This window comes from Lygodium microphyllum, chromosome 22 (assembly GCF_053477565.2).
Source record: "Lygodium microphyllum isolate KBCC chromosome 22, Lygodium_microphyllum_v1.1.10, whole genome shotgun sequence".
Lineage (NCBI taxonomy): Eukaryota > Viridiplantae > Streptophyta > Polypodiopsida > Schizaeales > Lygodiaceae > Lygodium > Lygodium microphyllum.
Window position 1 is genome coordinate 81,233,590 of NC_141156.1, and position 24,763 is coordinate 81,258,352.

General features: G+C 41.5%; 1 pseudogene; it reads right to left on the bottom strand.

Annotated features, from left to right (window-relative positions):
* Positions 1–1,024: 1,024 nt before the first annotated feature.
* On the bottom strand, positions 1,025–1,681 carry LOC148017342 (GPN-loop GTPase QQT1 pseudogene; annotated as a pseudogene).
* Positions 1,682–24,763: the final 23,082 nt, after the last annotated feature.

Genomic DNA, 24,763 nt, shown 5'->3' on the forward strand with positions numbered 1-24,763 from the left:
GTCTTAAATGGATCTTGGACCAAAAATGGAGACAGACAGACAAAGATGGCAGCTCGTTTTGCAAGCTCATGCCAATTTTGAAGATATTTTGGTAAAAGAGTGGTAACAGCAGTTAGGGAAGGCTTAAGTCAGGGTTACTTTTGAAGAGAGGCCTTTCCTTTCCTCTTCCCAAGCTCTCTTTCAAGCTTCCATAGCTCCTTAGCCCTCCCAAGCTCCTTGTCAAGGATCTTCAAAATGTTACGCCTTCCAAGTCTTGTGCCAAGCATCATTGGAAGCATTGCTATCTTCCTTGGCGAGGAGATTCTAGTGGATCCGAATGGCTCTGAGCAAGCAAGCGTAGCCTCGACAGGCACATTTGTGGTTCTATTAGCTGTGGTGTGTACATCTGTTTCTATTGTGACTTTGTGGACATTGCTATCTTCCTTGGCGAGGAGATTCCGGTGGATCCGAATGGCTCTGAGCAGGAGTTTGGAAGGAGCATGGTAATCTAACCACGAGAAGAGTATAGAGCCATTACTAGTCAAAAGCTTCATATCAGAAGCATTCTGGCATGAAGAGAGCACCTCCTCCATGGTGCCATCCTCTTTAACCTCTTTGATCAGCCATTCCAAAAGGGATCTACGCTCGCTTGGCTTCATGCTTGCCAGGAAAGTTGGCATCGAAATCAAGGCAGGTGTCGTCTTTCAGTATGCTGTGTCCATTCTTCCTTCGTCAGAGAAACAGAACAAGTTGATAAGGCAGGTGTCGTCTTTCAGCATGCTGTGTCCATTCTTCCTTCGTCAGAGAAATAGAACAAGCTGCTCCCTTTATCAATTGATCTTCTGTTCCCATAGATACCATTTCAATCCTTTTCCTACATAACAGCGGCACTCCAAAGAGCTTCGAAGTTGATGTTGTCTTAGAAGCTTCTAGAAAGGTCACTACAAAGTCTGCGCATAATCGTTTTCATATACACCTTCAGGCCCAAACCCAGTACGTTCAGTTGCTCCACCTCCAACTACTGCTGCTACTCCTGGTCTTTTTGCTAAGTGTCATCCATATATTTCTCCTAAACAACAGCTGTTTTGTAGTAGTCCCAATCCATGTCCTTGGCAACCAGCTTCATAAGCTCGTTTATGTTACCTTCAATTCCAGAAAAGACATAGCCATTGCATTTATCAATAAGCTTCACTATGTTTGCCACACTTTCCTTGTCCTGTATATTGAGTGTTGTAAAGTTCACCAGGGAGAAGTCCTCCACAAGCTCATAGAGATCCTTGGTAAGCTTCCTGTACTTGGCAGAACGTGGATCTTGGTTGAGGCCAAATTGCAGGTAGGAGAGATCTTGCACATCAGTGTAAAAGTCCAGATTGAAAGCTAGCTTGCCATAGCTTTCAATAAGATCAATTTTTAATAACACGTTAATATGAGGAAGCTCCAAATGTAGCATTGTTGATAAGGAAAGCAATAGTGCGCTAAGATACTTCCCAGGATCACTACAAAGGTGAGCATCCACCAAGTGCACTATAGCTAATTGATAATCCCACTTGTTGGTCATCTCAGATACAATATTCTTGGCATTGGAATGCAAGTTCCAGCTACAACTGCTGCCAAGATCAGCCTCCAGCCTCTGACCTTCATCAGGCTTTCATGCAAAGGCATGATGGATTCAAGCCTTCATCAAGGTTGATCAGACCTGCATTCAGGCCAATGGCAATACGTAATCAGAATCCTATTTTTGTCATCATCTCCACTGCTTCTCTGGCCTTCTGCTCTACAACATAAAGAGCCTTAGAGAGTTTGGCAAAATTGTCATTAATTTGGACATCCTGGAGCCCTCTACCATCTGCTGCAAGCCGTTTGTCAAGAGGAATAGTGTATCCCTTTTAATTGTTCCAAGTGGAGATACAGGGAGGTATCTTCCAGTCCTATTGATCCTTAACAGTCAAAGGATGAGGTGGAGAATGCATGACTGGAACAGGTGGAAGACCACTCCTTTTATGAAGGTGTAGATGGCAAGCCAATAGGATTGCAAGGATTGTATGGACTCGATGACTATATGGTGGGAGACAAGGCTTTTTGTTTCAAAGACCAGCGATTAGGAGCAGGGCAGTCAAGTTTTTTTTTTAAACATGCAAAATCTTGACAATTAATGCTACTCTGAAGAAAGTGTTCCAATGTGGTGCCCTACTGGATTATCAGATATTTTTCATTTGGTCTACATACAAATGAACTTGAGTTTACTTCAAACAATGAAGACCTTAATGTGTTGAATCTCAAGACAGGGTACAGTTGAATGTGTCTGCTGGTCCTGATTTGGGGACTGTGTATTTTGTGAGTATGCATGTCAGACATGTGAAACCAGAATTTTAAGGCGAGGATAGTGATATTATGGATGATCATTTGTAGAGGGAAACTGGCATCATCAAACTTTTGGCGTCAGGGCTAACATACTTTCTATAGTTAATGCAAAAAGTATGTTGTACTAAAGGCCCATGTCAGTACTACTGCTACAGATGTTTTATAGCCAATTTCTGGTGTCCCTAACTGCATTTAGGGACCTGTTCACTAATCAATGTTGTTTGCAAATGTATGCGAAGAATATGGAGGAGTAATGTATGCTTGTGATGGATATGAAGCCTTTGTAGTTGTCTGTTGGAAACAACCAATGCTTTGTGTGGAGTTGCAGCATTGATATGCATTGGTCTACTTGAATAGTACACACCTTCTCTGATTGTTCAGGGGTAGCAAATTACAGATTTTCCATTTCATTGGTTGCAAGTTACTTTGCAACTGAAGGCTTGGCTTTTTCTGGTTTTCTTGAGAGAGGTCAATTGTTGTGGTTGGTTCATGCATTGCAGGGTTACAGATTTGGAGCACATGTACAGACAAGGACAGGAACAACATATCTCTTATTTGTAAAGTTTAGTACAAGAACCATGAGATGTCTTTGCATTTTTGAGGATTTATGATTCATGATATGGCTGTAGCTGACTTTTGTCATGATTTGGAATATTTTCAAAGCAACTTGAGTACAATGGCAGCTGAGATCAATAGCTCCAGCTCTAGTGAACAAGGTTGGCTTCAAACACAGGCTCATATTGACAAACTTGGAGTTTTAGCTGATCGGTGTATTGCTCTTATGAAGGCGGTTATAGAAAAAAAAGAAAGACCTGAATCAAATGCTTATGCTTATGGCCAACATGTATATGCTGATGGTACACTTGAATCAAATGCTTATGCTTATGGACAACATGTATATGCTGATGGTATACACTATGATCAACATGCATCTTATGAATATGAACAGCAACAACATGCAAATGAATATGAGCAGTATGCAAGTACATCTGGACAGCATGTTAATGTTTATAAATATGATGTACCATATCATAATGCAGAGTATCATTCCATTGAACCTTGGTAGCAAAATGGCTATTATGGACAACATGCTTATGCTTATGAGCATCCACCTCTTCAGCAACATAGTTATGATTATACTTGTGAAGCTCTCTTAGTTGAGCAGCCCAGTTCTTATGGATGTGACAGTAATGGTTATGCTTATCAGTACCCTTCTAGCTTTGATCAACAGCAAGCAAGTGATTATGACCGACATCATGCCAATACCTATGCTCATGGACTTGCCAATCATCATACTTATGGTCAGCCTAGGATGCACGGTGGATTCTGTGAGGTTTTGCGGTGGACTCCGTAAAATTTTATTACCGGGGCTCATACACAAGGTGGATTCTTTGTGCGAAAAGTCGATGGGGACGCCTATCGTTTATGAGTTTAGAGTGTGCACTCGTAATAAATTAAGGTTAGATGGAGCCCCAAGAGAAACACCAAGAAAAAGGGAATTATCTTGCAAGAAAATATATCTTGTAACATCAACAAGCTTTTATTTCATTATTTTGATCATCAAAACAAAGAAAACAACAATTCTTCACACAGTATCATAGTAGATATCTCCCACGGATTCGATAGAATCAACCATAATCCTCAACATCTTCATCAAATCCATCAATAGAACAAAGAAATAAAAGGAATACACCATCTTTGAATGGAAATCAATCATATATTATTCATCTTCAATGTCTTCATAGTTCTCTCTCTCGATCTCTCATATACAGTCACACTGTTTTGATAGATTGACTATCTCTGACTCTCTCTCTCTCTCCATCAATAGTACATCTTCTGCTCACTACAATACTCTCATAATAACCCTCAATAATCCTTCTTAGGCTGTGGATGCACCTCCCAAGAGGTATGTCTAATATGAAAAGACACCAGAGCCACTACAGTGTCTTTTCATAGCTCACCACTGTCACTTCACTCCAGTCTTTACTTCAGTCTTTAGCAGCTACTTCTTTGACTTCTTTTAGCTCTTTTGCACTTGTATTCACCTCTTTCCAAGACTAGAAGACTTTCCCAAGCTACACTCTCATCCAACAGAACACATACAGAGGCATACAGAAGGTCTACAGAGGCTCACAGAAGCTCAACAGAGAGTTACAGAAGGTCAACAGAAAGCATCAGAACCACATAACTCATACCAAAACCATTCCAAACCATCAAAAATCACTCAATAAGCTTTCAAACAATCTCAAACCCTATCAATCAATACTCCATCCTTCCATACAGAGAGAAAACAGAACAAAACAAAAGCTCAACAGAAGCTATCAGGACCAAACAGAACATATCAGAACATCAACAAAACTTCACATCTCTACTAATAAACATCATGAGCTTAATAAAACCATTCCAACCTATCCAAAACACTCTCAAACCACTTCCAAAACAATCAATCATCTCATAAAATCAACCATTCAGCTCTCAAAAACAACAAAAATCAGCCAAAAAATAGGTCATTTCAGCACTCAACATATCCCCACACTTAATAAAGAAGCGTCCTCGCGACCCAGGAAAAAGAGAATACAAGTTCATTCAAAAGCTCAACTTTGATCTTCAATAAATCTTCAAAAACAGTCCAAAAAACCACAACCCCAACTTATAACCTGTATCTGATATAAAGAATACAACGAAAGGAAAACCCTTTATACATTAACTCTTCTTATCAAACTGGAAATCACAACAAACTTGTAAAGGATATAAGAGGTTTCTTCTTCTACATCAGCATCTTCAACTATCCAACCAGCAACATCATCACCGCAATTCTCCAAAAATGTAGCTCACATGAAAGCAAATCGAATAGGCAACCACCACGATCTTATTACATAAATTAACCCACAACACAAACACTACACACAACACAACCATTTGAATGACTCTCCAAAGAGAGAGATTTTATCATTAAAAATCATCCACAATACATTGCAAAGGTATCAATGAAGATAATCCCTTTTGAAGGCTTGGCGATTTCAAAAACGATCCATGGACAAGGATTCATCTACAAATGTCTTGGGAGGATTCTGAAAGAATTGAAGGCAGCACATCCTTTCCAATAAGATGAGGTATCTGCTAGGCAAACAGAGGGCATGAAAGTACAAGACATCCAGTTGCTGGGAATCAATGCTCACATTGACATTCATGCACAACTTTGGAATAGATTTTGAATCATTATGGGAATGCCTATGCATATACGCCAGGTACCAAGTAAAATAGCAACTAAGCACACAGAAGGATCTGCAGACTGAGAATATTGCTGAGCAAAATGCAGATAATTCTGATAAGCCTGACTAGCACTTATCCATTCTCCTGGGATCAATGGCCAATTGATTTGAGGTTGTGAGGTGTCCGCTAGTCCCAATCCACGGCACACCTTTTAGTAGTCCATCAGTAGGTTTTTCCATAAATGATGCCGCCCGCTGCTCCCTTGGAACATCACGGGATTGTCACTTAGGCCCTACCGAGTCTACTTCGCAACGGGAGAGTTCTGGCCGAACCCACTAGGATCGACCTGAAGACTTGGGTTTCTAAAATCGGATGGGTCTCCTAGCAGCCAGCTAGCGTCAGTAATTTCGAGTTCCACTTTTTAGAGGATTACTCAATCTGAAGCGGACTTGCCATTGCACTTGGTTCAAAGAGAATGGGAGACGGAGGGGAGTGTGGTACGTCAACCCTCCTGCCCATAAGGCAAAATCCCATTCCGGTCCCCTAAAACAATGCAAGTCGGTTCTACCTAATGACTACTTGGTCAATTTATCGTCTTCCTATTTCTATATTCGATGTAGAAAAGCTCCCAGCTAACCGGGACCACCCTACCATTGGACGGACCCGTCGGGGGTTACGCCCACCCGCTTTCCTCTGATGATGGGTCATCTTTAGTTTTTTTAATTACCTACAATACATTTATTGGAACATATACAACCAGCTTCCTTAATTAATCCATTTAGTCACACGTTCCTTCACATAATTTATCTCACTAACACGCATACAATTCGAACAGTAAAGCAAACTTCTTTATTGTATTGGAAGTCTTATTACAATTTTCATCATTCCGACCCAGCGGAGAGATACACAGAATTCCATAAGGACATTCTGTCCACCAAGATTCCACCCTCATAACTAGTATTTAGGGTTCCAGGATCCTATCCTGGGTCACGAAGGGGCTCGTCAGATTCTTGGAACAATGCAGGATTTACAGCCAGAGCCCCCTCTGGCACCTACAATTCCTACTGCCCGAGACTATCCCTACTGACAGACCTTTCGCCTACGGAGCCGGTCCAAGCCTCTCGTAGCGATAATCATGACCCCCTTGGAGTAGGGTCTCGCCACTAGCTTGGGGGTAGCCTAGCGCGATCCTTCCTTTTATTCTGTTGGCAATAATTTCAATCAAAATCTAGATTCTAGCAAACACAAACAGTCCTTTCAAATATGTATCAAATAGTGCAATGACAATCATCCCAACATGTAAATCACAGTTTCACATAGCCAAGGTAGACCTTATCCTAAGGCAACCTTTCATTCTAATGAGGATTCTTCTCCCCATAAAGAAGTGTTGAGTACACCTCTTAAAACACGTTAAGCAAGGCATGAGTTTTCCATTTGGATTCACTTATCTAACATAAGCAAAATCCCTTAAGGAAATATATTGTGTCAATAAACTCAACAATATGATCTTTAGGATTCCTAAATAGATAACCAATTTCTATAACCTTCACTAATCAGTTCTTAACCTTGTCGTATTTTGATCATAACTCTATTGAATACGCATAAAGACATATGTACAATAACCTTTGACAATTAATTCTGTCTTGATTCTATGCCTTAGTATCCCAACTATTCTAGCTAGAAATCATAGTGATTAATCGTTTTATGCTTGAACTAATATGTCCTTCTAGATGAGTTATCAGTTTAATGTGTAAGCGAAGAATATGAAAGCTAATATCCTATGTAATTTATCTTATATTGTAAAATTGATAATCTAGTAATGAATAACCTGGTTTGGCGGCATGATGACATTAGGAACTTCATCTTTACTCGCGCTCGCATTAGCCACACCCGATGTTCCAATTGTGGTGGCAATTCCCGCAACCTCGGGCACTCCCGTATCATTGGAAATACCCGTTGCTTGACCGGTTGCATTGATTTCCATGGTTTTTTCACTTCGTCGCTTTGGAGCCATCATCCACGAGGATTCTGAGAGATAGGGAAGGTGGGATAGATTTTAGATGAGAGAGGGTAGAGAATATGGCTTAGTTAAAGATCGAGACAAGGGATTTGAGCTAGCTCTCTTCCTCTCTCTCTCTCTCTCTCTCTCTCTCTCTCTCTCTCTCTCTCTCTAGCTTCTCGCAGCCTCTTGAAGGAGTATTCTTCCTTCTCTCTTCTTCTCTCTCACAGCCTCTCGGGGTCTCCTTATGTCCCTTATGCCTCTCCCATGCCTCGTATTTATAGTGAATTGGGGAAGAGGGCTTGTGGTTGAGAAGTGGAGCTCTTTGTGGAGGGGGATCTTGGAAAGATCAGTGATCTGATGCTCAGATCATAAATCTGATGGTTCCATTGGCTCCGAAAGGGGGGTAAAACCCCAAGACACTTGATTAGAAAGCTCTCAGTTCACTCTTTCTTCTTTTCTCTGTTCGAAGTGCTGTCTACTGCCTGTAAACTGCGATCGCGGCGCGCGCAATTTCGCCAGTCACTTTTCTTTATTTTTCTTTTTATAAAATCTTCAAACTAACTAACACATCACTTGTTTTTTTCTTTTAAATGACATCTAGTTCTAGAAATCTCCATATCTCTTTTTTTTGCTTTTTAAAATTAAGATAATCTCTAAAATATCTAAAATATTCTAGTCTTGTCCAAAGGTCTAATATTTTTAGACCATCCAAACTATACACATTATCCTAGTGATTAATATAACTCATAAGTTTCGTTCGCGTTGTAATTTACGTGAAGGATGGCCACGGTCCTTGCCAATTCGAAAAAAATATCGAATTTACGACTCTTGATTTTTCTAAATAAAATATTTTAAATTAAATAAAAATTATTAATAATTAATGTTAGTTAGTTTTTACCTTAGTTAGTCTTTAGTTAGTAATCTTACTAACTTAACTAACTTTTGAACTAACCAACTAACTTTTATTGTGTGGAAATATTACATCCTTCTCCCCTTAGAGAAATCGAGATGTCCTCATCTCGAGAGAAACTGTGGGTATTGTTGATGAAGAGCATCCTCATCTATCCATGAAGCATCTTCTTCAGGGTAATCCTTCCATTGGACAAGGTATTCTCTAAGGGTTCTACTCCTCAATTTTCTCTCCCTTACATCAATTACTCTGTCAGGTTGTAACTCAAGGACTCCTTGGCTAGGTATTACAACTTGTTCATCATCAAGGATATGGTTAGGGTTAGCTACGTATGCTTTCAATAAGCTAACATGAAATACATTGTGGATTTTTATATTCTCAGGGAGTTGTATCTTGTAAGCGCTTGGTCCTAGGCATTTGAGAATCTTATAGGGTCCACAATATCTTGGACTTAGCTTCTTAAACTCACCTAAAGACAAAGAACTCTTCTTTGGATGGACACGGATGAAGACCATGTCTCCCTCTTTGAAGATTCGTTCTTGCCTTTTTAGATCAGCATACGCCTTTTGTCGATCCTTGGCAGCTTGAATATCCTGTCTGATGATCTTGATTTGATCATCCATTTCTTCTAACATTTTTCTCGAGGCTTCTACCCTTAGAGTAGGATCGAAAAAATTAAGTGGCATACGACAATCTTGACCATACAGTGCCTGAAATGGAGTCATCTAAATACTTCGATGATAGGAGGCATTATAGGCAAATTCCACTAAGGATAGATACTGAATCCACCTTTTAGGTTCCTTGCTGCAATATGCACGTAGAATATCCTCAATTACTTGATTAACTCGTTCTGTCCGCCCATCAGTTTGTGGATGATAAGCAGTACTGAAACAAAGTTGGGTTCCAATGGCTTCAAATAAACTCTTCCAGAAGTGTGATGTGAAAAGAGAATCACGATCACTGATGATCCTTTTAGGTAACCCATGTAATCTAAAAATCTCTTTTACAAAAATTCTAGCAATATCTGAAGCCTTGTAATTGGTTTTTGTTGGTAGAAGATGAGCGACCTTTGTTAGCATGTCTACTATTACCATTATTGAGTTATATCCTCCTTGTACAGAAGGTAACCCAACTACAAAGTCCATGCTAATAAATTCCCATTTCATCTAGGGAATGTCAAGTGGCTGGAGTTTTCCTGGTAACTTGACACGTTCAGATTTTACCCTTTGGCAATTTAGACATTCAGTGACATACTTAAGTACATCACCCTTGAGTTTTTGCCAGTAATAACTTTTCCTGACAGCATTAAGAGTTTTTGCATATCCTGGGTGTCCTGAAAAAGGAGAGTCATGTGCTTCCCAAAGTATCCTTCTCTTGAGAGTCTGACTTGAAGGAATGCATAGTCTCATTCTGAAATAAACAAGTCCTTCATCTTCATCTATAGAGAATTCCTGATACTTAGTCTTGAGTTTGGGATCTTGCTCCTTATTCTGAACTTCCCAAAACAATTGTTGATAGTCTGGGTCCTTATTTGCTTCATCCTTGGTCAACTCGATGATAGGATTAGTCGGCATCGATACCATTGTAGCCAGAGTTTCTGACCTAGATGGTTCTTCAGTGATAAGAGCATTAAGGAAGGCTTTACGGCTAAGGGCATCTGCTACTACATTTTCTTTACCGGGTCTGAACTTAATTTCAAAGTCATATTCCTGTAGAACCTCGATCCAACGTCGTTGCCTCATATTAAGATCAGGTTGAGTAAAAATCCACTTAAGACTTTTATGATCTGTGACTAAGGAAAACTTATTTCCAAGCAAGTAATGTCTCCATAATTTGAGAGCATGAATCACAGCTAATAACTCCAGGTCATGAGTAGCATATTTCTGCTCATGGATTTTCAATTTTCTTGAAGAGTAAGCTATAGGATGTCCTTCCTGCATTAGTACACATCCCAATGCAAGAGAGCTGGCATCTGTGACAACTTCAAATTCCTTGCTTAATTCAGGTAGCCTTAAGATAGGAGCAGTTACCAGACTATGCTTTAGTTGCTCAAAGCTAGATTGTTCGATTGGCGTCCAATTAATGGCAACTTGCTTCTTAAGTAAATTTGTAAGAGGTGCTGCAATTTGAGCATAGTTTCTGATGAATACCCTATACCATCCTGTTAGGCCAAGGAAACTTCTCACTTCCTTGATAGTGGTTGGGGATGGCCAATCTTGAACATCCTTGACCTTGGCAGGATCTACTGATATACCCTCAATAGACACTATGAATCCCAAGTATTCAATCTTTCTTTTGAAGAATGCACACTTCTTCTTCTTGGCATACAACTTGTGTGTTCTCATTGTCTCTAGGACAATACGAAGATGTGGTTCATGATCCTCTTCCTCCTTAGAATAAGTTAGGACGTCATCGAAGAATACAAGGACAAAGTCATCAAGGTGGGGTCTAAAAATGTCCTGCATTAACCTGTTGAAGGTAGCTGGAGCATTTGTCAATCCAAATGACATCACAATGAATTCGAAATGGCCGTACCTTGTGTTGAAGGCGGTCTTTGGAATATCTTCATTCTTGACTCTAATCTGGTAATATCCTGACCGAAGATCAATCTTAGAAAAGATCTTTGCTCCTTGTAGACGATCAAGAAGCTCATCAATCCTTGGGATTGGGTACTTATTCTTTACTGTCACCTGGTTTAGCCCTCGGTAGTCGATACAAAGACGGAGAGTTCCATCTTTCTTCTTTTGGAATAATACTGGGGCTCCCCATGGTGAACTACTTGGCCGGATATACCCTTGTTCTAGCAGTTGCTTGAGTTGCTCTTTTAGTTTGATGGCTTCAGGAATAGACATTTTGTAAGGTCTTTTTGCCACTGGAGCGGCTCCTGGAACAAGTTTGATCTCATGATCAACTTCTCTTTCCGGAGGTAACTCAGTTAGCTCTTCAGGAAATATGTCAGCATACTCTTTTAACCAGGATGGTTCTTCTTCTGCATGATCATCTTGATTTGTCTTGTTAAGCTTGATCAAGTAAATAGGTAATCCTTTCTTCAAGCCTTTCACAATTCGAGAAGCTTTTGCCAATTGAACTGTAGGTTTCCCTGTTTCACCTTGTGTAGTTGCTATTTCACCATTCAAATCCTGAAATGTGACTTGACCTTTTCCACAATGGATATGAGCATCATTGGGAATCAGCCAATCCATTCCTAGTAAACATTCATAGGCTCCTAGGTTCATTACTCTGAACCTCATACTTGAAAGGTTTTCCCCTAGGTTAAACTCTACCTTGGCAGTTTGCTGTGTAGAAAGTACTTCCTTTCCATTTGCTAATTCCACAAGCAGCTTTGATGCATTTACAGTATCTATACCTATCTTCTTAGCACACTTGGGTGAAATAAATGAGTGTGTACTTCCACAGTCAATCAAAACTTTAAATGATTTACCTTGGTGACTAGCCGGTGTCTATATTACCGAATATTGACGATTTGGTCCTTTCCTGTGGAATGCAGCATGAACAGTTGCTCTTTCAATATCTTCTTCCATAGTAGGGTCTTCCTCCTTATTAGTCTCTTTTAGGGTAATATTTGACGTTCTTCCTCTTGCCATAGCTACATGACCACGACCTTGGGCAGCTCTACCTTGACCTCGAAATTGGCCTTGGTGATGGTTTCTACCAAGCTTTGGACAATCTCTCCTGAAATGTCCTGTCTCATTACAATGGAAGCACCTAAGACCATCCCTGTTTCCTTGGGTAGGAATAAAATTTCCAACTGCATTGGATTTTGCCTTCTTCTTTTGTCCTTGGAAAATTTGTCCTTGGGTTCTTTTTGCTTGACCTTTGAATCCTCCTTTGTTCTGGTTATTGTAGCTCCAGAACTTATTGTTATTAGGCTTTGATTGTACTTCCCGCACAATAGGAGCAGCTCGAATCAAAGCATCCTGGAGGTCTATGGGGCACATTGATTCTAAACGAGTGTTCAGAGGATAATTTAGCCCATTGCAAAACTTGGACACTTGTTGAACAGTATCCATGGGGGGTGCATATTTAAGAAGAGAAACAAACTTGGAGTAGTATGCTTCCAAGGTCAGTCCCATTTGCTTCAAATTGAAGAACTCGTTCATCTTTTGGGTGCGATAAGCTGGAGGTAAATACCTCCCTCTTACAGCTTCTTTCAGCAAGTCCCAAGTAATGGTATTTTCAGGGACACCTTGATCTCGGCACCACTGCTTCCACCAAAGTCGAGCTTCACCAATTAATTTTAGCTTAGCTATCATGGCTTGGTTGGCTGGGATAGTTCCAGCAGCAGTAAAATAATCTTCCATCGATTTGATCCAAATTTCTGCATCAGCTTCCACATTTTCGCCTTTCCCATTAAACTCTGGATGTTTGACTTGCTTCAATAAATTCCTTTTCTCTTGAGCTTCGTTGGGAATTATTGTGGGTGCAAGATTCTGGGAAATTTTTAGAAATTCGTAAGTTAAATTTTACAACTCTATGTAGCGTCAATAATAGAGTTCAGTACTTCAAAATATCTCTTGCTTAGTTTACTGAAACAACTCTCAAATCAACTTTCTTCCCATAAAATTAAATTGCAATTTCAGAGGTTTCAAGACAAAAATAATAAAAATAGGATTGCATTATTTCTTTGATTGATGAAGTATCAATCAATCTTTTATTACAACGGATATACAAGGTAATCAGATGGAAGGAAATACATTATTCAGATGGCTCGCAGGCTCATCTTATTTTCTCTCAGGAAAGGATTCCCTACTACAATCTACATATGACACTCTGATATATCCTTTATGAAGTAACTTGGATTCGGAGAGTGAATATCTAGGAATCTATATTTTTGAGGGAGTTCAGGAAATCCCTCTTTTTTGTAGTTGCGACGGCTAGAGCGACCTATGACTTTTATTCTGTCAGTCGGAAGGATCTTCGTAACTTCCCCATAGATATATTGGTTTAGTTTGATCTTCTTGCCTCTAGTATACAGGGTTGAGTTTACAGTGGCCTCATGAAATAGATAGATCTTAACAACTTTAAGATCTTCCATCCATTTTACCCTTTTCAGATTATTTTGAAGATAAGCTAGACGGCTTGCATCAATATAGCAATATCCTCCACTAATCATCCACCGTCTTTCACGATATAGAGGCGACGGGTTGTACAACTGATCTAGTACTCGCATCATCTGAATTCTCCAGGAAAAACTGGATGAATGCATAGCTAACATAAACATTACTTGAAAGATCAAGAATCGCTTCCAAGATTCATTACTCTGCCATAATTCAAAAAACATACGTTAATAAAAGGAAGAAAACATGTCCTAGGCTATGCTTAGAAAAAAAAATAATATTTTTCTTAAGCTTACATCGTAATCTATACTAACGTGCGCTCTGATACCAACTGTGAGGTGTCCGCTAGTCCCAATCCATGGCACACCTTTTAGTAGTCCATCAGTAGGTTTTTCCATAAATGATGCCGCCCGCTGCTCCCTTGGAACATCACGGGATTGTCACTTAGGCCCTACCGAGTCTACTTCGCAACGGGAGAGTTCTGGCCGAACCCACTAGGATCGACCTGACGACTTGGGTTCCTAAAATCGGATGGGTCTCCTAGCAGCCAGCTAGCGTCAGTAATTTCGAGTTCCACTTTTTAGAGGATTACTCAATCTGAAGCGGACTTGCCATTGCACTTGGTTCAAAGAGAATGGGAGACGGAGGGGAGTGTGGTACGTCAACCCTCCTGCCCATAAGGCAAAATCCCATTCCGGTCCCCTAAAACAATGCAAGTCGGTTCTACCTAATGACTACTTGGTCAATTTATCGTCTTCCTATTTCTATATTCGATGTAGAAAAGCTCCCAGCTAACCGGGACCACCCTACCATTGGACGGACCCGTCGGGGGTTATGCCCACCCGCTTTCCTCTGATGATGGGTCATCTTTAGTTTTTTTAATTACGTACAACACATTTATTGGAACATATACAACCAGCTTCCTTAATTAATCCATTTAGTCACACGTTCCTTCACATAATTTATCTCACTAACACGCATACAATTCGAACAGTAAAGCAAACTTCTTTATTGTATTGGAAGTCTTATTACAATTCTCATCATTCCAACCCAGCGGAGAGATACACAGAATTCCATAAGGACATTCTGTCCACCAAGATTCCACCCTCGTAACTAGTATTTAGGGTTCCAGGATCCCATCCTGGGTCACGAAGGGGCTCGTCAGATTCTTGGAACAATGCAGGATTTACAGCCAGAGCCCCCTCTGGCACCTACAATTCCTACTGCCCGAGACTATCCCTACTGACAGACCTTTCGCCTACAGAGCCGGTCCAAGCCTCTCGTAGCGATAATCATGACCCCCTTGGAGTAGGGTCTCGCCGCTAGCTTGGGGGTAGCCTAGCGCGATCCTTCCTTTTATTCTATTGGCAATAATTTCAATCAAAATCTAGATTCTAGCAAACACAAACAGTCCTTTCAAATATGTATCAAATAGTGCAATGACAATCATCCCAACATGTAAATCACAGTTTCACATAGCCAAGGTAGACCTTATCCTAAGGCAACCTTTCATTCTAATGAGGATTCTTCTCCCCATAAAGAAGTGTTGAGTACACCTCTTAAAACACGTTAAGCAAGGCATGAGTTTTCCATTTGGATTCACTTATCTAACATAAGCAAAATCCCTTAAGGAAATATATTGTGTCAATAAACTCAACAATATGATCTTTAGGATTCCTAAATAGATAACCAGTTTCTATAACCTTCACTAATCAGTTCTTAACCTTGTCGTATTTTGATCATAACTCTATTGAATACGCATAAAGACATATGTACAATAACCTTTGACAATTAATTCTGTCTTGATTCTATGCCTTAGTATCCCAACTATTCTAGCTAGAAATCATAGTGATTAATCGTTTTATGCTTGAACTAATATGTCCTTCTAGATGAGTTATCAGTTTAATGTGTAAGCGAAGAATATGAAAGCTAATATCCTATGTAATTTATCTTATATTGTAAAATTGATAATCTAGTAATGAATAACCTGGTTTGGCGGCATGATGACATTAGGAACTTCATCTTTACTCGCGCTCGCATTAGCCACACCCGATGTTCCAATTGTGGTGGCAATTCCCGCAACCTCGAGCACTCCCGTATCATTGGCAATACCCGTTGCTTGACCGGTTGCATTGATTTCCATGGTTTTTTCACTTCGTCGCTTTGGAGCCATCGTCCACGAGGATTCTGAGAGATAGGGAAGGTGGGATAGATTTTAGATGAGAGAGGGTAGAGAATATGGCTTAGTTAAAGATCGAGACAAGGGATTTCAGCTAGCTCTCTTCCTCTCTCTCTCTCTCTCTCTCACTCTCTCTCTCTCTCTCTCTCTCTCTCTAGCTTCTCGCAGCCTCTTGAAGGAGTATTCTTCCTTCTCTCTTCTTCTCTCTCGCAGCCTCTCGGGGTCTCCTTATGTCCCTTATGCCTCTCCCATGCCTCGTATTTATAGTGAATTGGGGAAGAGGGCTTGTGGTTGAGAAGTGGAGCTCTTTGTGGAGGGGGATCTTGGAAAGATCAGTGATCTGATGCTCAGATCATAAATCTGATGGTTCCATTGGCTCCGAAAGGGGGGTAAAACCCCAAGACACTTGATTAGAAAGCTCTCAGTTCACTCTTTCTTCTTTTCTCTGTTCGAAGTGCTGTCTACTGCCTGTAAACTGCGATCGCGGCGCGCGCGATTTCGCCAGTCACTTTTCTTTATTTTTCTTTTTATAAAATCTTCAAACTAACTAACACATCACTTGTTTTTTTCTTTTAAATGACATCTAGTTCTAGAAATCTCCATATCTCTTTTTTTTGCTTTTTAAAATTAAGATAATCTCTAAAATATCTAAAATATTCTAGTCTTGTCCAAAGGTCTAATATTTTTAGACCATCCAAACTATACACATTATCCTAGTGATTAATATAACTCATAAGTTTCGTTCGCGTTGTAATTTACGTGAAGGATGGCCACGGTCCTTGCCAATTCGAAAAAAATATCGAATTTACGACTCTTGATTTTTCTAAATAAAATATTTTAAATTAAATAAAAATTATTAATAATTAATGTTAGTTAGTTTTTACCTTAGTTAGTCTTTAGTTAGTAATCTTACTAACTTAACTAACTTTTGAACTAACCAACTAACTTTTATTGTGTGGAAATATTACAGAGGTCCAGTAAGGGAATCATTTGAACTCCAGCCTCTTCTTCGAAGAATTTTCTGATCGAAACCTTGATCCCCAGTGAGGAGGATTAGGAATAGAAGTGTTAGGAGACGGAAGATGGACTAATGAAAGAGGATGAAGCGATGGATAGGCAAAATCATAAAATAAAGAATGGATTAAAGATGGATTTGCTGAAAATTGAGAAGATTTGGTTAAGAAAGGCGTTAAAAGATAAGTAGAAAAAGTTGATAGAATGTCAGGGGATGGGGAAGGACAAGGATCAGGAGGTAGAAAAACTCGATCTTCAATAAAAGAACAATGGGTAAATATAGGAATTTGAGGAGATCCTTGAGGCTGGAAAAGAAGGGGTAAAATGACCTTTGGGGTAGATTGAAAAAGGGAAATATAAGCATCATACCTATGAGCCATTTGTTGATAATGAGTTAGGCATGGTAAGAACGGACCTAAAGCTGATCTACGATGATAGGCTTCAAAGAAAGAAGTATCAAATGGGGGTTGGTTGGAAAGATAGGCTAAAAGATCCACCCTCAGTTGGTTAATGTTCTGGGCATGAGCTGAAGCTTTGACCTGACAGTGATTCAAAATGACAGCATCAACCATAGTGTGCCATGAAAACTCAGGACACTCAGCCACCTTTGAAGAATATCCCTGGAACATCTCATCAATCTTCTACTCCAAATGTCGGATATACAAACAAGCTTGCAATACCACATCTCCGATATACCAAGCCAGATCTTCATCATCTGGAATCAGTAAATCACCCCTCAAATACATATAGGACAGAAGCATTGTATCTAGAGTGACAGAGTCATCAAAAACCATCCTCACTACTTCTATTAGCAAATCAGATGACCAGGCCCCACTCCATCCATCCTTTGGAATAGGTAAATCCATCGTGGAAAGTTTTATATAGAAGGCCAACTTCTGTTGTTGATAATGGACAAAAAAGGAATGATCTGGTGGAACATATTCTTGATACTGCTCAAAAAAAGACCATAGTAAATCCATGCGAGATTGCAATCTTTCCACCTTGGCCTAAAATAAGGGACATAATGTAGCCTGTCTCTGAAGAGCTGCCAAGTCTGCAGGGGATAAAAGAGAAACTGGTTACACAAGAATCTGTGTATTAGACCGAGACTGAGCCAACTGATCTTTGAGTTGCTGGATTTGAGCATTGCTCTAGTCTAAGATAGCTGTGGTGGATTTAAACTTCTCTACTTGGGCAACTATCACCTCCTTCATCTCTTGGCTCTCCTTCTATAACTTATCCCTATCCTCTGTTACAGCAACCACTTGAGACCTAGCTTCTGCCAACTCAGCTTTCAACTTAGAGATTTCAGCTTTCTAAGTATCCATGAGCTTACTCTGCTGCTCCATTTGCGTACAAAGGTCAGAGAATTTCTCCTGAGCAGAGGCTAACTCAGTATTGGTCTTATTCAGTTCCTCCTTAGACTGCTAAACTTCATCATAAAATGAAGAATATAATTGTTGGATACAGGCAGTCATCGAAAGTTCAATAGAACTCTGGATATCCTTGCACAGGAACGGAATAGCATCTCCTGTTACCAGGCGGTCAATAGAAGGAATAGTAAGTTCTAGCATCCCATCTCTATGGGCTTTGAAAAGATTTAGTGTCTGAAGGAATGCAGGCAAGGTGCTGCAAGACTGGGCAGGAACTGTCACTGGAACTGGAGGAGGAGGAATAGGCACTGACTCAGCCACCCTCTTGAGGCGTTTTCTCTAAATGACAAGGGGAGGAGGAGAATCATCATCCTCAATTATCACATCATCATCTTCATTATGAGGCGGAGGAGGAACTTCTGGAGGATCAATTGGAGGCAAAGGAACTTCCTTTGCAGGTGCAGCATGTAGCAAGAAGACATAGAGGAAGGACCCAAATGTAACATTAGTCACATTTCCTCGAGTAGCTCGGATAAAGTGGTGATCCATCTTGGAGAGGAGGTAGGTACTCCAATCAATAGTTATGCCTTTCAAAATCATTCGTGAAGGTGTAAACAACTCCTTGGAAAGATAATGAGATGGAGATTTTGCAGGCATTAACCTGTCTTGAAGGAATTGGCATAGCTGTTTCCATAGGGGATTGGAAATCATGGAGACACCGACTCCTGACGTGGTAATGACCTTCTTCGGATCAAGAACATCTTGAGTATGCTTCTGCAACAGCTTCAAAATATCGTCATTGGCGAACAACTGTCTGGCAGCAGGGACAGACTCCCCACGATATGGCGGACCAAGAGCCTTGCCTAGACTCTTCGGTGTCAGAAGAACATTAGTGCCACGGACTGGACCAGACCTCTTACTGTAAGAGGTTAAAAACTCGTCACAAATGGTAGAATCATCTGGAACCAGTGGGAAAGAAAGGCTCATGAACTTGGACAAACCCGCTTTAGCGACAACGTCCGAATCCAGTAACAAAGAATAATCATGTAAAGCCAAAGGAACATACTAGATCGGGGGAGGAGTACGAGAGGGCGCCATTCAAATGGTTACACACACACACACCACAAACACAGACAAACAAAGAGAATGCCTGCAAAACAACAGACGAAAACCAAGGATAAGATATCAACCAATGTGGTAAAACGTGACTCGACCAACTATCCCCGAGCAAACCACAGCCTAGAAAGAATTCGACATGACCTCTACACATATGCGACCGAAAGCTTCATGCGATACAACATGCAAACACCCAAATCCCCGTATCAGGAAATAAAGAAAAAACTACACATCGTACTCGTAATCGTAACACATGGACAAATCAGACTACAAAAAAAAACGAACATCAAGACTAGACCATAACTTGACCCATCAGTGGTGGCAACTAATAGATTTGTACGCGCCCATCCCACGAAGCGAGTTCATTAAAAAGGGGAAATAAGTGCAGTGAGGGGAAGTAGTTTAATGAATGGTTCATTTTATAAATTATAAAGAAATGGGTGTATTTTTAATTAAGTGTTAAACCTTAACAAGAAAACGGCGGTTCCTTCTTAAAATTTTAATTACAAATTATTAGGTTTGAGTGGTGCTTTAACGCAATCCGGACTTCGATACCAGACTGAGGTCTCTAAATGCAAATTCATTTATTAAAAATTAAGGTGATGTGGAGCACTTTTTTGCCAGTGCATGGTTTTGTGATGGCTGGTTCATTGTTATTAAAAATATTAAGGTGCCTTTGAAGCGCACGTAGCGCGTGCTAAGTGAACGACGGATTGATTTTAATTAGAAAAATGTGTGTTTGGCGCGAGCGTGCATGCCATAGTGGTGTTTAGGATTCATGTTAAAAATTAAGCATGAATTTTGGGGTAGTGGAAAAAATAAAAAATACCTGGAAGTGGGTGTATGTGTATGCAATGAATGTGCACGTCTCAATCCCCAAAATGTAGGTCAGCAATCCAAAAAGAAAAACCACGAACTGAAAATAATTGGACACACGACATAGCAAGATTAGTGTATATGAATTTGTTTGGATGACTAATGGCTTATATGTTATTATTGTTATTTTTTTTTAAATGTTGTGTATTATTGATTGTATATTTTGGTTTTTATGTGTTTTTGTTTGTTGTAATGTTTTTTTTGTGTTTTTGTTGATCTTTGTGGCAAAATTTTGACAATGAAACACATAAAAAAATGTTGAAGATTTTCAACATCAATCCACCACGTGTGACCAAGGTATCTGGATTTTTCCAGATTTTTCAGCTTGTGTTTGGAATTAAAGAGGATTTTTCATGAATTTAGGCATTTAATGAAGCATTTTTGCCATAAAATAATAATGGAATAAATTGGCACAGCATTTTCAACTTAGGAAATATTCCAAAAATAAGCAAAGAAGTTGATGAATTTTTTTTAAAAAAAAATTGCAATTAAATTGGTATTTTTACCAATTTAAATGAATATTTGCTCATTTTGTGTGTATTTTTGAAAGAATTTTTACTTTTAGAATTTTTTGAAAGTTTTTTCTAAGATTTTCAGTTTGGAAAAATATTTCAATTTACTGCAAATTTAAGAATTTTTTGTAATTTTTTTTATTTTAATTGATTTTTAATGATTTTTTGAATTTTTAAATGTAATTTTAAGGTTTTTCGGGTTTGGAAATTAAAAATTCGGGAATATATACCCAGGAATGGATTGCGTGTCAGCTGCGTGTGAACAGCTGGCTGGTGCACATCATCGCATGGACAAGCTAACACGCGTCCCCGCGCGTGAACAGTCGCAAACGGACTCCCGCACACGAACCCGCAATCACATACGCGCACGAACTTTGCGGATGCACACATACCCATTCGTGGGATAGGGGACTGAGAAAGGTTTCTGCGGGTTTCATCTTTGTGTGGTGTGGAGGTCTTCGGCGGGTACGGGGCATAAGAGGGACTGGGGGGAACGAGGGCCTGTGGGGGGTGGGAATGTGTGTTTGTGTGCCTGGGGGGGTGGGTAGTGGGGTGGGTGGGGATTGGGGGGAACGGGGGCCTGGAAGGGGGTTGTGTGTGGGGGTGGTTGGTGGGAGGTGAATTGGTGGGAATTGGGGCTTGTGGGGGTGGGAATGTGTGAGTTGGGGGGGGGGGGGGGGGGGGGGGGGGGGGGGGGGGGGGGGGTGGGGGGGGGGTTTGGGAGTGGGGGGGGAATGGGGGGTAAGAATGAAGGAGGAGGGGGAGGGAGGCACCCGTGAAGCAGATGGCGGGCGGCAGACAGGGGAGGCGTGGTGTGGCAAGGGGTGGCAGGCGGCTGCAGGTGAGGTGGCGACCAGGGATGGCGGGTGGCTGCAGGGCGGGGAGACCAGGGAGCAGATGGCTCGAGGGCGTGGCGTGAAGGAGGACGGCGGCAGCAACTAGACAAGCGGGCGAAATGGCGGCTGGCGGCGACCGCTGAGGGGGGGACGGGTGTGGCGCAACCAGCGGGCGGGGGATGTCAGCAGCAGCAACGTCCGGGGCGGGGGGCATCCACGAGAAGGCGGCAGGAGAGGAGGGAGGGAGGAGAAGAGGAGGAGGAGGGAGGTGAGGAGGAAGGGAGAGGGAGAGGAGATGAGGAGGAGGAGGGAGAATGGAGAAGAGGAGGATGGAGGGGAGACGCAAGTGGGGATGGGGGAAAAGGGTGATTGGGGGGAAAGGTGTCGGGGAGAGAGAAAGGGGGGGTGGGGGGGATAGGGGAGGGTGCCCGTGGGGGGAGGGAGATAATAAAATGGTTTTTTTTAATAATAAATAAAATGTGTGTTTGGTTAAAATAATAAAGAAATTATATAAAGGAAGGGCGTGCCCCCGTCCCGCGTGCGTGCACGGTTTGCCGTGACGGGATCGGAAGGGTGCCGGGATGTCTGTACGGGGCACGCGGACGCGACCGGGGCGTGTGGAAACGCGTGAAATCGAAAACATGTGCGTTCACGCGCAGGACGAGTCGCGCGAAACACGTATAAACAAGGAAACATTAATATCTCACAATCCGAGCATCGAAACGAAATGTCGTAAAAACAAAAATTGTGCAAGACGGCAAGGGGAAGACAAAGGAAACGTGCAATGGGGGTTCGGGGGGGTAAAGGGCATTCACATGCAAAAAACGCAAAAAACGGGTGCAAAAACGCAAACGAAAATTAAGATCGGAAGATCCGTGCATCGGAACGAGGTACAGGAAGAAGGAAAAATGTGCAGAAGCACGTGCCCAACAATCCTATCACGTCAAAACATGGTTCCGACTGAGATAAGATGCGTTCACATGGGAAAAACCCAAAAAACAGATCCGAAAATAGAATCGGAAAATAATATTGGACGAACCGCTGGCCGGAATGACATGCAGTAAAAAGGAAAAATGTCCGCAAGAAGGGGTGGCACAGGGTTGTCATGTTAGAACGCAGTTCCGGCAGAAGTAGGAGGGGTTCACATGCGAAAAACACCAAAAATACACAGGGTTGTCATGTCAGGGAGAAAGTGGTTGGCAGGGGTATGATGTCAGATCACCGTTCCGAAACAAGAAAAGTGCGTTCACATGGAAAACTGACCAATTTACGCAAAATCCTTCAAAAATTAATAACTCAAAAACCGTGCATCGGAACAGGGGTAGGTAAAGAGGAAAATTGGTCAGTTGAAAGGGATGAACAGGGCTATAAGATTGGATGTGGATTTCGGTGAACGTAGGGTACGTTCACAAAGAAACACAGCAAAATAAGGGAAAAAGAGAAATGGAGGAGGAACAACCCCAAGGGAGGGGTGACAAGAGATGGGTGGGTGGGGAAGGGACCCCAAGAGTATAACAGAAAGTCATGGCGTACATGCATTAGCAAGTTGAGGCATATGCAGAGGGGTATGCAATGTAGACGCGCAGGGACGCGTCCCCACACTTAAAACCTTAACGGGTAGGGTTGACCGAGCAACAGGGACCTAGGACCACTCAACAAACCAACCACGAATGTCCCCACACTTAAAACATGACCGTCACTGAGAAACAGAAGGGGTAGGGTTAGAAAAACTTGGCCCATATTGTAGAGAATCAAGGTTGATTGTCGATGGCACGTCTTGTGTTGTTGTCGGCTACTGCGGGAGGTACCAAGGCATCTTCACAGCACACATCCATCATGGCAGGGACCATGCGGCAGCACCCAGGGAGGTAGCTGTTTGAAGGAATCGCAGGAAATTCGTCGATGATGAGGAATGTTGCACTCAACGCACAATCACTCATATGGAATGAAAGAGCAGTCACGCACCCCATGACTAATATCACTCATGATGAAACCCATAGTGCACACTCGGTTTAGGAATCGACAAGGGGGATAGTACAGAGGGAGTATGCTAGGGTGCACAGTTGATGGTGCATTAGTGCGTCCAACCCGTCTGGCATAAGTGCAAGGAGGAAGGCAAGGGAGCCTTACAGTGCAGTGTACAGAACAGGGTGGCGTGTCCTGTGATGATGGCAGAAACCCACCCCGTGGGTGCATAGGGAAACGAGAATGTACCTGACTCCAAGTGTCATAACGTTCCTCAAATCTCGCCTCTCAATGAGTGATTGAGGAAACACCAGTCATACTCAGTCCACCCTCTGTCTCATGCTCTGTTGATAGATACAGAGGGGCAGCCCTTTCCTCAAATCCATTGATGTAATCCTCATGGTCACTTATGCAAAGGTTGTATGCCTTGTGCGCATTTGATGGTGCAACTGTGCATCCCGCCCTATGCCGGCATACAATGCAAAAAGGAAAGCCAGGGATCCTTATGGTGCAATGCACAGAAACAGATCATGCTTTGTGCATTGAGAGGCCCGTCCCGTGCGTGCAACACTGCATTCACACAGCGTACCTCTCATTTGATTTAAAGGAAAAAGACTGGTCTCTCGCCCCATCCTCTATCTCACACTCGTTTGATAGTTACAAAGGGAAACCCATACTCACTTCCCCATCCGGTTAGGATGAAAGCTTGCATCACTCAAGGGGTTGTCGATGAAGATCGCGTCGTTCAGTGTTGAAGAGGCGTACCCAGGGAGGTAGCCAACAGATCGAACGTTGTGTTGGATAGGACATGTCGTCTGCTAGAGGACTATCAAACGCTCTACAAAAAAGGCACAGGACACAGCGTACCAAGGGAGGCAGCTTCGGAACTGGATCCTGGGGATGTCAATTGATGAATTCACTTTCTAGACTGCTGGGTGTTGCCACCTTTTCCACAGCCAGCTTCCCGCCCAAGGGTGTTTGCCACCTTTTCTTGGAGCGAGGCCTGCTATGACAGGGAATTTCTTCCTTTTCTCCCATAACAGACTTTTTTCTTTCTTTAATTTTTTTTTCTTCTTTTTCTCCTACTCCCGAGGGTGTTTCCACCTTTTCTCGAAGAATAGGTCGGCATGACAGGGACGGAAGTCCTTTTCTCCCATGACTGATATGTATGTATGTATGTATGTATGTATATATATATATATATATATATATATATATATATATATATATATATATATATATATATATATATATATATATATATCGAATTAGAAATACCATTTCTCAGAACCAACCTTGCCACCACTGCTAGATCAGACAGGAAGAGAACAAAATAAGGGTGGGAGGTG